This window comes from Micromys minutus (assembly GCF_963924665.1).
Source record: "Micromys minutus genome assembly, chromosome: 3".
NCBI lineage: Eukaryota > Metazoa > Chordata > Mammalia > Rodentia > Muridae > Micromys > Micromys minutus.
In genome coordinates, this window is record NC_137972.1 from 76,214,542 (window position 1) to 76,227,381 (window position 12,840).

The 12,840-nt window shown below is 42.9% G+C and overlaps 1 pseudogene across 1 annotated transcript; it reads left to right on the forward strand.

Annotated features, from left to right (window-relative positions):
• The first annotated feature begins 11,387 nt into the window (after positions 1–11,387).
• On the forward strand, positions 11,388–11,771 carry LOC308419375 (anaphase-promoting complex subunit 15-like; annotated as a pseudogene). Its single transcript has one exon. The product of its transcript is annotated as an anaphase-promoting complex subunit 15-like (transcript).
• The last annotated feature ends 1,069 nt before the right edge of the window (positions 11,772–12,840 follow it).

The following is a 12,840-nucleotide window of genomic DNA, read 5'->3' on the forward strand; positions in this document are numbered from 1 at the left end:
AATTAGAGGGAAACATTATCTTAAGCAAAAAGTGTAGGTAGCAGGTTTTACCTGGGACACACTCAGCAGCAAAGTCATTCTGGGACAGGTTCAGTATTCAAAATGTAGAAGACTTCAGGTCAAACATTCTGAGGTGTAATTAATCAAACATTATCATAATTTTTTCTATAAAACTAGAAATCAGTTAATATAATAAAGATCAGAGGACTGGGCATTGTGGCACTTACCTTTAACCTAGCAGCTGGGAGACAGAGACAGAGACAGAGGTGGGAGGATTTCTCTGAGTTTGGAGCCAATCTGATCTACATAGTAAGTTCCAGTACAGCTAGGGCTAGGACTAAATGGAGAGGCCCTGTCTCAAAAATAGATAGATAGATAGATAGATAGATAGATAGATAGATAGATAGATAGATAAAATATACATACATGTATATATGCACATACACTCACTCATATATATGTATATATGAGATAGATAGATAGATAAAAAGATAGATAAAATATACATACATGTATATATGCACATACACATACATACACTTGTATATATGTATATATATGAGATAGATAGATAGATAGATAGATAGATAAAATATACATACATGTATATATGAACATACACATACACACACTTGTATATATGTATATATATGAGATAGATAGATAGATAGATAGATAGATAGATAGATAGATAGATAGACGAGTTTTTCCAGTAACACAACTGGTTAATGTGTGGTACTTCCATAGACCCAAGGACCACCAGTAATCTGACAGCACAAACTGAGCCAACACTGATAAGTCAAGAACAGGAAAGTTGGCGTCAACACATGTGAGTTTAAGTCCCAGCACTATCCTCTGCAGCTGTGTTGTCTTGTAAACATTCCCTTCATTTAAATATTTCTCAGTTTCCTAATCTGCAAAATAGGAATAATTACAGCACTTACACCATAGAGTTCCAATGAGGAGTAAATAAGGCCATGCAGGGGCGGAAAGGAACCCTTGGTGGAGACACAAAGCACTCAGTAATTTACTGGTGATTTACCCCAACTAGGATGCTTATTGGTTCTGCCTGTTGGTTCTTTTTCCCTTAATTACATGGGCCCACCCATGGAGCGGCATCCCTCTCCTTCTAAAGAGATGATTCTTGAGGGTACCATGGGAATCTCAGTCTTCTCAGCTAAGCCAGAATGCTTGGCCTGTAAGTTGCATGAGCAAACCAACAACTAGGAGCCTTCCTCTAAATGTCTCTAGCCACTCCAGGAAGGTTCTCTTTGACTTACCCACTTTTTCAATTGCATGTGGGTACAGACCCAAAGAAGCTAATTAACAAGGAGGACACAAGGGTGGATGCTTGGATCTCACTCAGAAGGGAAAATAATCATCAGAAGTAGATGGGGAAAGGGAACTGGATGGAAGAGGGGATGGAGAAGGAAACAGGGAGTTGGGGGGCAAGGGTCATGTGTAGGAGAGCCAGGGAGAGAGGGCTAGGAGAGTGAATGGGAATTTGCTACAGGGAGGGAGGGGGGATCTCTAGGACATGCCAGAGACCTGGGATGGGGGGAGGCTCCAGGGAGTCTTTGAGGGTGAATCTAGCTGAGACTTCTAGCAGTAGCCACATTCTGTTGTCAGACTCCTAGTGGAGAGATAAGGACAGCAACACACCCACAAAACCATCCAGCCTAAAAGAAGCATAAGGGACAAAGGCAGAGCAGAGACTGAGGGAATAGCCAGCCAATGACCGGCCCAAATTGAGACCCATCCCATGGGCAAGAGTCTGTTATGCTTACAGACAGAAACCTAGCATAATTACCCTCTGAGAGGCTTCACCCAGCCGCTGACTGAAACATATTGCAGAGATGCACAGCCAAAAATTAGACAGCTCAGGAAGTCTTCTAGACAAGTTGGAAAAGAACTAGGGGACTCGGGAGAAGATGGGAACCCCACAGGAAGACCAACAAAGTCAACAAACCTGGACCCTTGGTGGCTCCCTAAAACTGAACCACCAACCAAACAGTGCACATGGGCTGGACCTAGGGCCCCTGCAACATATAGAAGGTGTGCAGCTTGGTCTTCATGCAGATCCCCCAACAACTGGAGTGGAGGCCGTCTCTCTGTTGCCTGCCTGTGGATCCTGTTCTCCTAACTGAGCTGCCTTGTGTGGCCTCAGCAAAAGAGGATGTGCCTAGTCCTCAGTGACTTGATATGCCAGGGTGGGTTGGTACATGGGTGGGTGAGGCATGGTGCTCCCCTTCTCAAAAGAGGAGAGTGTGGAGGGGAGGAGGGACTGTGTGAGAGGAGACTGGGGGGGTGCTTCGATTGAGATGTAAAGTGAATAAGTAAATTAATGGAAAATGTGGTATGGGAATGGATACTTTGTACGCATGTATATCTTGCGCCACATTGATGCCTGGTACCTGAGGAGGCTAGAAGGGGGCACTGGATCCCCTGGATAGTTATGGACCGTCACGTAGGTGCTTGGAATTCAACCCTGGTCCTCTGGAAGAGCAGTCAGTGCTCTTAACCACTGAGCCGCCTCTCCAGCTCAAACGCTTTGATTTTGTTTGTTTTTGTTTTGTTTGTTTGTTTGTTTACGTTACACTCAGAGCTGCCAATCAGCATGGCTTTAGGCTCATACTAAGCACCAACCTGGGAGAGACAAACCTGACTCTGCCTCCTCTGAGTCTGCTCTAAGGCATGCCCGTTCTCCCTTATATTTAGCAGCCGGAGTTGGGCTGCAGTGTTCTAGCCAGCTGTTCTGCCCATGTGCAGCAGCTGGCTGCTGTTTGATGAGTAACTGATGCTTAGGGGCTCAGCATTTGTAATAGCAATGTACCATCACTCTTTTCCTAGGCTTTGTGATAATGGCAAGTGGTTTTAACAAAAAAAGTATCAACCTTCCCTAAAGGCTCCTGGGAAAACAAATGATAACCAATTGTTTTCTATCCACTTGACACTAATAACTCTAGAAACAGGATGCCCACTGCTCTTCAGTCCTGTGCGAACAAACTCTTAATAGAGATATCTTAACATCTAAAACTAGCACTGCTTCGTTTTTCTTTATCCAAAGTAATTAGTTCCAATTTTGTTATCGAGAGTGCTGTATTTTCAAAGGAAACGTATGCCTGCTAACCGGACACTAGGAGAATTCAAAGGGTGGTACTATTTTGGTAAAATCACTGTGTTCCTGGCTCTATTACTCAAAGAGGTAATTCATATATCAAGACAGAATGGGCATTGGAGTTCCTCAATAATAGCTTCACACTAACATGGTTTTCAGAGAGTAACGAGTAATTTAGAATGCCAGCGTATTCATTTACAATGACAGACACATCTATCACACCAACCGAGAAGCGTGCTTTCGCAGTGCGAGAATAATAAAAAACACAACTATCAGGTGGGATATTGGTGGAAAAAGGAACCCTGTTATGTGGTTAAAATATTTCACAGAGTTGCAATTGGAGTTCAGCTTTGACAGATACCAGGAAAGTCAAATATGCTAGGGAGGAAGATAAAAACCTCCTTAACTCAGACTGAAGAAGTACTAGGATTTTTATTTCCTTCTTTTAGTATTTATTTTCATAGTGTGTGTGTGTGTGTGTGTGTGTGTGTGTGTGTGTGTGTGTGTGTGGAGACCACAAGGGAGCACTAGATTCCCTGGAGCAGGAGTTCCAGGTTGTTGTAAGTCACCCACTGTAACATTGAGAAATGAACTCATGTCCTCCAGAAGAGCAACACTCTTAACAACTGAGCCATCTTCCCAGCCCCAAATACTAGGATTTATCTGATTCTCATGTCCTCATGTCTCTAAGGACATGACTACATCACAATGGTAGAAGAGATCATCTATACATATGCATACATATATGTATATACATATACATATATAATAAATATAGAGAGGGAAATATCACTATCCATCTCAGTGAAGACTATATCTTCTGAAAATACTGAACGTGGACGAGTGTTAATAATATTAAAGATAGCATGCATTCATCTATATTTATAGTGTTGTTATAATATAGATAATAGCACTGACGAAGGAAACAAATGAAAAATTCTAGGAATGTTTTTGATAAAACATGAAACCCATTGAAAATGTTTGATTGCACATTGGCTTCCAGCTGTGCCTTTGTACCATCAATTGTGGACTCTCAGACATCCATAACTTCCTCTCTCTTAACACAGTCAGCCAGGAGTTGATTGGATATGTATGCCTTGGAGTGAGGGTGGCATACCAGTGGCTTCAGGCACAAGCTCTAGGGATAGAATACATGAATTGACATCCCACCACCGTTAGTGGTCAATAGCTAGTCTTTGCTACTTTATGGGTTCTTTCTTTCTCCCAGTCTTTATTCTCCTGATCCCTTTACACTCCCCCGCCGCCCCATCACTAGATAGGAGAGAAAGAGTATACATGGGAAAGAGAGAGAGATCGTGAATCTAATTTTTTTTCCTTCTTTTTCATCATGGAGCATGAATATTAACTGCAACCACTGAAACTCTATATAGATATATAAATATATATCACACGTATGCACTGTTGTGTTAATTCACACAGAACAGCATTTAATCCAGGGTCTGGCATGTGGTAAGTTCTCCTATAAATGTAGACAACTATTTTATAAATTACAATCCATTTAATAGTGTCACCTCTTGGAACTGCATCCTAATAGTATTAATGATTATAATAACTCCGATAATAACCTATTAATACCTATAGCGCTCCCCTAGTAACAAAGACCCTTGAGATAAAAATACCTCATTTGATTATCAATGTAGAGTCTTTACTACATATGTTTTAACTCTTCAACTACAAAGTAACTAAGAAATTTTCCTGGACTATAATAGAGCAATTATGTAATATATACGAGGCCATGGTTCATTTTCCAACCCTGCAACATGAGAGGAGGTGGGAGATTTGTCTAAGATTAAACAAACAGAAGATTGTGGAACCAAGATTTGAAACCAGGTCCTTCCACCTCTAAAGCCAGTGTTCCAACAAATGACTGAAGTTTGGAATGTCCTCAACCCCTTGCTCAGTCATTTTCCTTTTCATTGTATTTACATAGTTGGGTTTGTACACATACATGTGTTGTGTACACATGCATGTGCTGAGCACACATGTGTCAGTGAGAGGACAACTTGCTGGAGTCTGTTCTTTCCTCTCGCCATGTGGAACCTGAAAATGGAACTCAAATTGTCAAGCTTGGCAATATTAGGGATCCTAATAAAGTAAGCTGAATGCAATTAAAGGAAAGGGCATCAGATCCCAATACAGATGGTTGTGAGCCACCATGTGGTTGCTGGGAATTGAGCTCAGGACCTCTGGAAGAGCAGTCAGTGCTCTTAACTGCTGAGCCATCCCTCCAGCCCAACTATAAAGTTTCTGGGTTGCTACTTTGTAACTGTAATTTTGCTACTGTTATGAATAATAATGAGTATCTGATATGCAGGATATCTGCTATGTGACCCCTGCAAAAGGGGTCAGTTGACTCCCAAAAGGATTATGACCCACCCACAAATTGAGAACTGATGATATAGAACATTACCTCATCAGGTATTTTTTTTCAGATATTCAATTATTTATTTAAGGAATCAGAGGTATTGCTTAGTAGTTGAGTGTGTTCAGCATACTTGAAGCTAGAGAGGCTATCACTAACAGGAAAAAAAGGAGAAAAAGGGAGAGGGGAAGGGAAAGGGAAGGAGGGAGGGAGGAGAGGAGAGGAGAGGAGAGGAGAGGAGAGGAGAGGAGAGGAGAGAAGTGAGGGGAAACAAGAGAGGGGGAAGGCAAGAGAAGGCAGGCTTGAAAGTCTTATGCCATTAGTGTCTAGGCACTAAGGATATAGCAACAAACATAACTCCCAGCCCTGTGTTACTTGTATCCTACTGGAAAATACAGACGAAGTGATCTTAAATAAACAAGGTCACATAACTGAACTCAGCCTCCTACCCCTTTTCCTTCTCCAAAAGGAAGCTAGAGCCCCAAGCCTTGAGTTTCATGGCTGGTATTTCTGTCACAGCCAGCCTGTACTCTGAATCTCAGTATTACAAAATCAGGTGTGGCCCAAGGAAAACAAAATGGAAAAATAAAAACACTCCTGCAACATTAGAAACCCCAGAGGTTTACAGACTTCCCTCAGGAACTAAAGACAAAAGACAAACAGTTCTTGCACTGTTACTGTTATTAACGTTGCTGGTGCTGGGTCAGAGGAGCGCAGACTTGCTGAGGACCAGGAGTACAGCTTGGCTGGGTGTGCTGACTTAGGAGGCAGAGACAACCAAGTGAGACCCTGCCCAGAGAGGACATGTGGAACTGAGAGATGGACCAGGAATGGCTAGCAGTGGCTGCATCGAAAGCTCTAGCTGCTAATAGTACTCAAAACCAGAGGACGGGGTAAAATCACTCAGCAAGTTGGCATTACAAAGAACACTGGCCCAAGTCTACCTGAGTCCCACAGCAAAGCAGCATTTAGAGTTATCCCTACTATTCTCTGCTTTCCTGCTATCCTGTCTTTAACTGCTCTGGTAGCAAACAAACAAACGTTTCTCCCAATTGAAATAGGTTCCATCTATTATAAACACAAACCTCCCAACGCCATGCATCACTGGGCCAAAGGCAGAGGTCCCTACTATGGACACCTGGCTTCAGCCAGTGACACCCACGAAATCTGTTACTGCCTAAAACAGACAAAAGAAAAAAGTGTAATCTAGAACGTTTTATCTTACTATTACATTTATATGTGTGTAATGGTGACTGTGTGTGCATATGTGTGTGTGTGTATGTATGAGTGTATGTATATGCAGTGTGAGTAATTGTGCGTGGTGTGTATGTATGCATGGCATGTGGATGTCTGTACCTGAGAGTATGTGAATGAGGGGTGTGTATTTGTGTGTGAATGTGTGTATGCGAAAGTGTACTGCAAGAGTATAAGAGTGTGTGTGAAAGAGTACATGTATGTGTTTGTATATATGTGCATGAATGTGAGTGTATGTTCAAGAGTGTAAATGTGTATATGTGTGTGAATGTATTGTGCATGTGTATGTGCATGTATATTGCAAGAGTATAAGAGTATGTGTGTATGCATGGTGTGTGCGTCCCTATACATAAGAGTGTGTGTGAATAAAGAGTGTGTGTGTGTGTGTGTGTGTGTGTGTGTGTGTGTGTGTAAATGTAAGTATATGTATTTATAAATAAACCTGTCATGTTTTGCTTGGCTAAAGAATAAAGCCCCATCCATCCCTAAAATACATGACTGCCCCACTCTATAAGCTCCCTCCTTTCTCCTGTGTTTTTTCCTTTTCCTGTATCTATAACTTCCAGATTCAAGTGAGTCATCAGCTGGTTTGTGAGTCCTTCTCCCTCCCTTCTTCCATTCTTCGCCACACATGAACTTCCCTTCAGAGCAGACAGAGTTCTGTATCATTCACTGCTTCTGGGGATGAAAAAGAATCAAGTTTGGAACCATGTTTGGTGTAATTCTTTAATCATGGCTTATTTGCAAAATAATAATAATGTTTGAATGTCGGTTTAAAATAATATAAAAATCACCTTGGCCAGCGGAATGGCCTAGCATTTGCCACCGACTCTGACAACATGCATCTATATGGCTGAAGAAGGACCTTGACTTCTTAAAATTGTGCAAGTTGTCCTCTGACTGCCACATGCTTGCTATGCCCTACACAATTACAGACAGACAGACAGACGGACACTAATTAAAATAAAAAAATGTTTAAATTTTTATTCAAAAATGTTTTCATAGATAGTGTTTTGGACATGTTCTTCCCTCTTCCACCTCCTCCAAGATCCTCCTTCAACCCCTACTCACTCCCAACGTCATGTTCTGTCTCTCGGAAAGAAGTTCAATTAAATAAAAAAACAGAAACAAAAATAGTTTGAAGAAAAAAAATGCTCATTATTAAAGAAAATGTTTATTTATTCAGGTTTCAGGAGTTAATGTGAAATTACTACTAGTTGAATAGATGAGTTTTATGAACATGGTCACTTAAGATCAACTTCATTAGAATGAGACCCAGTAAGATTCATCCCAAATCATCCCAAGTGGCATAGTAATTAACATTAAAAAGAACCGTGAACATCTGGGCTCTCATTGTAGGCACCAATCAACTAATAGCTAATAGTTATTAAAGGTTGGCATCTTTTTTTTTTTTTTTTTAATGACAGGGTCTTGCTATGTAGTTGAGGATGGCTTCAAACCTCCAATCCTTCCTGGGATTACAGGCATGTACCAGCAAGCCTACCCAGAATTTAATGTTATCTTAAAATATGCTTGGCATGTATTAACCAATAACTGGGTAGTGGGACCGGGTGCTGCTACTGTGCTACACTTGGGGGAAACTGAGGGTTTTTCTACAAGTCCTACTTTATTTAACAGAGGCAACAAGACAGCATGGTTAGTAAGTAAACATCCTAAGCTATTAAGAGAAGGGGGATAGAACCTGTTGAGACCCCCTCCAGTTAATAGTCATGGCCCCTAGTATTTTAATGGGGCCACTCACTCATCTTACTGTCCAAAGGAAGAACAGGGACAAAATATGGAAGAGAGACTGAAGGAAGGGCCAACCAGGAACTGCCCCATCTGGGGATTTTTCATGTCTGCAGACAGCAAACCCAACACTGTTGCTGTTGGTCAAGAGGCACTTGCTGACAGGAAGCTAGTGTGGTGGGTCCTGAGGCAGTCGGGCCAGCAGCTGACCAATGCAGATGTGGATGCTTGGAGCCAGCCATCAGACTGAGCTCAGGGAGCCTGGTGGGGGAGCTGCAGAAGGACTGGAGGAGCTGGGGAGTGGGAATCAAAACCCCATTAGAAGAACAACATAGGCTGGCCTGACCACCCAGTTCTCCCAGAGTCTAGAGCACCAGCCAAGGAGTGTACCTGGAGAAATCCATGGCTCCAGATACATATGTAGCAGAGGATGCCCTTGCTGGACAGCAATGGAAGGGAGGGGAGTCCCTTGGTCCTGGAGAGGCTTAATGTCCCAGAGTAAGGGGATGTTGGGGAGGTGGGAGATTGTGGGTGGGTGGAGGAGCACTCTCATACAGGTAAAGGGGAAGGGGAGCACGGATGTGGGATGGAGGGTTGGTGGAGAGGTAACCGGAAAATGGGATATCATTTGGGATGTAAACAACTGGAATGATTAAAAAAAGACTGCTCTGTCTAGACACCATGTAAGGGGATGGGGGTGGAGAAAAGGGGAGCTTTGGGTTGGGAGAAGGTACAGGGAAATGGAATATCACAAAGCCACTGATGCTGGTAAACCTGTCTTCCAGCAGGGCTGCTTCCCTGAGGTGGGATTTTCTACTAGAGGAAATGTACTGCATGTAAATGGAAACCCACAGGGTTCCCTTGCATTCCCAGCCTGAAAAACAGGAACCATCAAGCCTTAAAGCCAGTGTGGTGGTTCACACCTGTAATCCTAACTCTCAGGTAAGGGACTGGGAGCACCTTTGATTACATAAAGGGTTTGAGACCAGTCTAGGCTACATGAGACCTAGTCTATCCGTTCACTGTGTTCTGTCTTCCTCTCTCTCTCTCTCTCTCTCTCTCTCTCTCTCTCTCTCTCTCTCTCTCATGTGTGTATGTATCTATCTCTATCTTTATCTCTATCTCTCTGAGACAGAGTCTCACTATATAGCTCTAGATGGCCTGGAATTCATAGAGATCTGCCTGACTCTGTCTCCTAATTACTGGGACTGGGATATGCCTGAGATCCTGTCAAAAAAAGAAAGAAAAAAAACAGGAAGGAAAGAAAGAACAAGAGAGAGAAAAGACCAATATTCAATCTCAAATTTATTTACTTTTAATCTTTCCCCCTTTCTAGTTCCAGCCCTTGAAGACTGTCTATTAGAGACCCCTCTCCTCCCCATCCTCATCTAAAAATTGTCTTTTCACTCACTAAATAACAATATATTAGAATGTCTAGATATCTGGACATCAGACTGTTAACATAAACCATCATTTATTAATGATTTACTATTTATATAGGTGGCATTTTGTAGTTATAAATTCTTTATTTCTCATTTATTCTGGTGACAAGAGCTATATGTTAAGTGGCTCCCATGAACTAAGCACTTACTAAATGTTTTACTTCGTCTTCATAGCATTCAGAACCATGGCCACTATTATCCGTATGGAAACTCTGAGGATTCAAAACTATCCAGAGTCATACAGTGGCAGAGCTGGGACAAGATCCCAGGGTTTGGGACTCCTGAACACTGGAACTTTTCCTACACACACACACAATTCTCTCTCTAATACACTGGGTAGCAAGCAGCCTCTTGACTCCAGGAGGAGTTCAGAGATGTCAGAGATGTCATTGATGTCAGCCCCTGCCATCAGCCATCCTGCAGATAATGGAGACCTCCCACCTGTTTTATTAAGCTGAATATATTACCTTTATTTGAGCAGCTATGGTAACTCTGTAGGCTGATATAGAGACAGTCTCGGGGGCTACTGGCACACATAATGATCTTTGTTCCTGTGATAAAAGGGACAACTCTGGTGTGTGTGTATGTGTGTGTGTGTGTTTAATTTATTTGTTTGACTATTTTATGTCTACTAGTCATTTGCCTACATGTTTGTCTGTGCAACATATCTGTCTGGTGCCCTCGGAAGTCAGGAAAGTGTATTGGATTCCCTGGGACTGGAGTTATAGACCTCTGTGATCCACCAATATGTGGATGCCAGGAATTGAACCTGGGTCCTCTGCAAGGGCAACGGGTGCTCTTAACTCCTGACCCAATTCTCGAGCTTTGATTTTCTTTTTAATTCATGTATATGCTTTTATTGTTTTCCTGTCTCCTATCTGTTAGTCTGTAAACTGTCACATGTCCCATGTGTCATCCTGATACCCGTATTCCCACTTGAGATGGATAATTCTCTATTTTCATAGGGGCACATAGTAGTTTGATTATGAAATGACCCAAGCAAGCTCATGTGTTCATCTCTTCCGTAGCTGGTAGCACTGTATTGAGAGGTTCTGGAACCTACTTGGAGGGAATAGGTCACTGGAGACATGGTTATAAAGGTTGCAGCTAGTGCCCACTCTCTTCCTCGAAACTTCTTAGACACCGTGAGATAAAGAAGCCCCTCCTCCACTGGATCCCACCACCAAGACCTTCTGCCCAAGCACATGACACAAAGAGACCGTGGTCTAAACCATGGATAGTATTAGCAATTGTATGCAGTGCATGCTTGTAGGTTCTGTGAAGAGTCAAGTCACATTCCAGCTGACACCAGAGACGGTCTTGGGCATTGTGGGATATCTAATAAAATCCCTGCTCCCGGCTGCCGGCTCTTGGTGTGATGAGGAAACTGAGGCCCAGAGAGGTTTAAGTGTATTAGCCAAAGTCAAACAGCTAGTAAGTGATGGAGCCAGGACTCAAACTCAGCTTAGGAGCCATGTCCACTTTGTTCCCTTCACTCTTTCCTCGTGTGACTGAGACACTGGTTTAATCTGGATCGACCCTGTGTGGAGGAGACAGAGCTGCAGCAGCAGGAGCAGCAGCATCAGGCCTGGCTCCAAAGCATCGCAGAAAAAGACAACAACCTGGTACCTATTGGCAAACCTGCTCTGATGACGAGGAAGAAGAGGATGATGAAGATGATGAGGACAGTGAAGAGGATTCAGAAGATGATGACATGCAGGACATGGATGAGATGAATGACTATAATGAGTCACCTGATGATGGAGAGGTCAATGAGGTGGACATGGAAGGCAACGAACAGGATCAGGACCAGTGGATGATCTAGGTAGACAAGCCAAGGTGGCCTCAGAGTGTTTCCAGACCACCCCAACCTATTTTGTATCCACAGCCCCAGCCCCTCAGCCTACAGAACCAGCTTGTGGCTGTAGTGCCTAAAGCTTTCCCTTAGGCACTTTCTCAGCTGCTACCAGGACAAGGTCTCCTTGGACCTCTCCAGGCCACCAGTCTTCCCTTGAATCCCAAGAGCCTGAGCCCATCCCACCTTTCTGGCTGGTACCTCACTCCTTGGTTGCCAGGTGTGGTCCCTTTCAAACCCTCTTTAATAAAGACACAGGACTGATTCTTCCCCCCCCCCAAAAAAAAAATCCCTGCTCCCTATCAGCTTTTCGGATATTTTTCCTTGCCACATTCCACCGAAGGAATTTTCCCGCAGCACCATGCGTACAGGCCTGTAAAACAAGTATATAACAAATCAAACACTGATAGTTAGTAAATCTTAAACTCCTTTTTAAACAGTTGCAAAAAAAAAAAAAAAAAAAAAAAAAAAAAAAAAAAAAAACGTTTGTTTTGTCATATCTTTAAAGTGGGAGGAAATTAGCATTGTAATGATATGGATGATACCCAGAAGCTTCCATATTTTCTATGACAAATAATTCCTATAGTGTTCCCATTGTTCCTGACTCAAGAGTTCTGCTAATTTTGTTTTTCTTTTAGAGATGAATGGATACTGCGAAGTTATGGATAACACATTGTGTGCTGCACCTTGTGAACAGCACTTGAGACAGCATCTTCGCACAGACACCTTTATCAGCTCCCTGCTCTAAGAGCATCCATGAAGCAGATGGAGTGACGGTCTCCCCATCTAAAAACATGCCGCCGATGTTCACGTGTTGCAGGAACCTTTCTGGAATAAACACGCGGACACCCATGAAAGTGGCAGAGAGACATCACCAGTGGACTGAGGTCAGGATGGCTCTGAAAGCCTTCAGTCCCCGGTCCAGTTGGCATTCTCATTCCATACTCCAAAACCACAGGCTGGGGCGGGAGAGCGATTGAGATTTTACAGCTCAGCAGCAGTTGGCAGGTTGTTAAGCGCAACCCCCCATTGTTTCAGG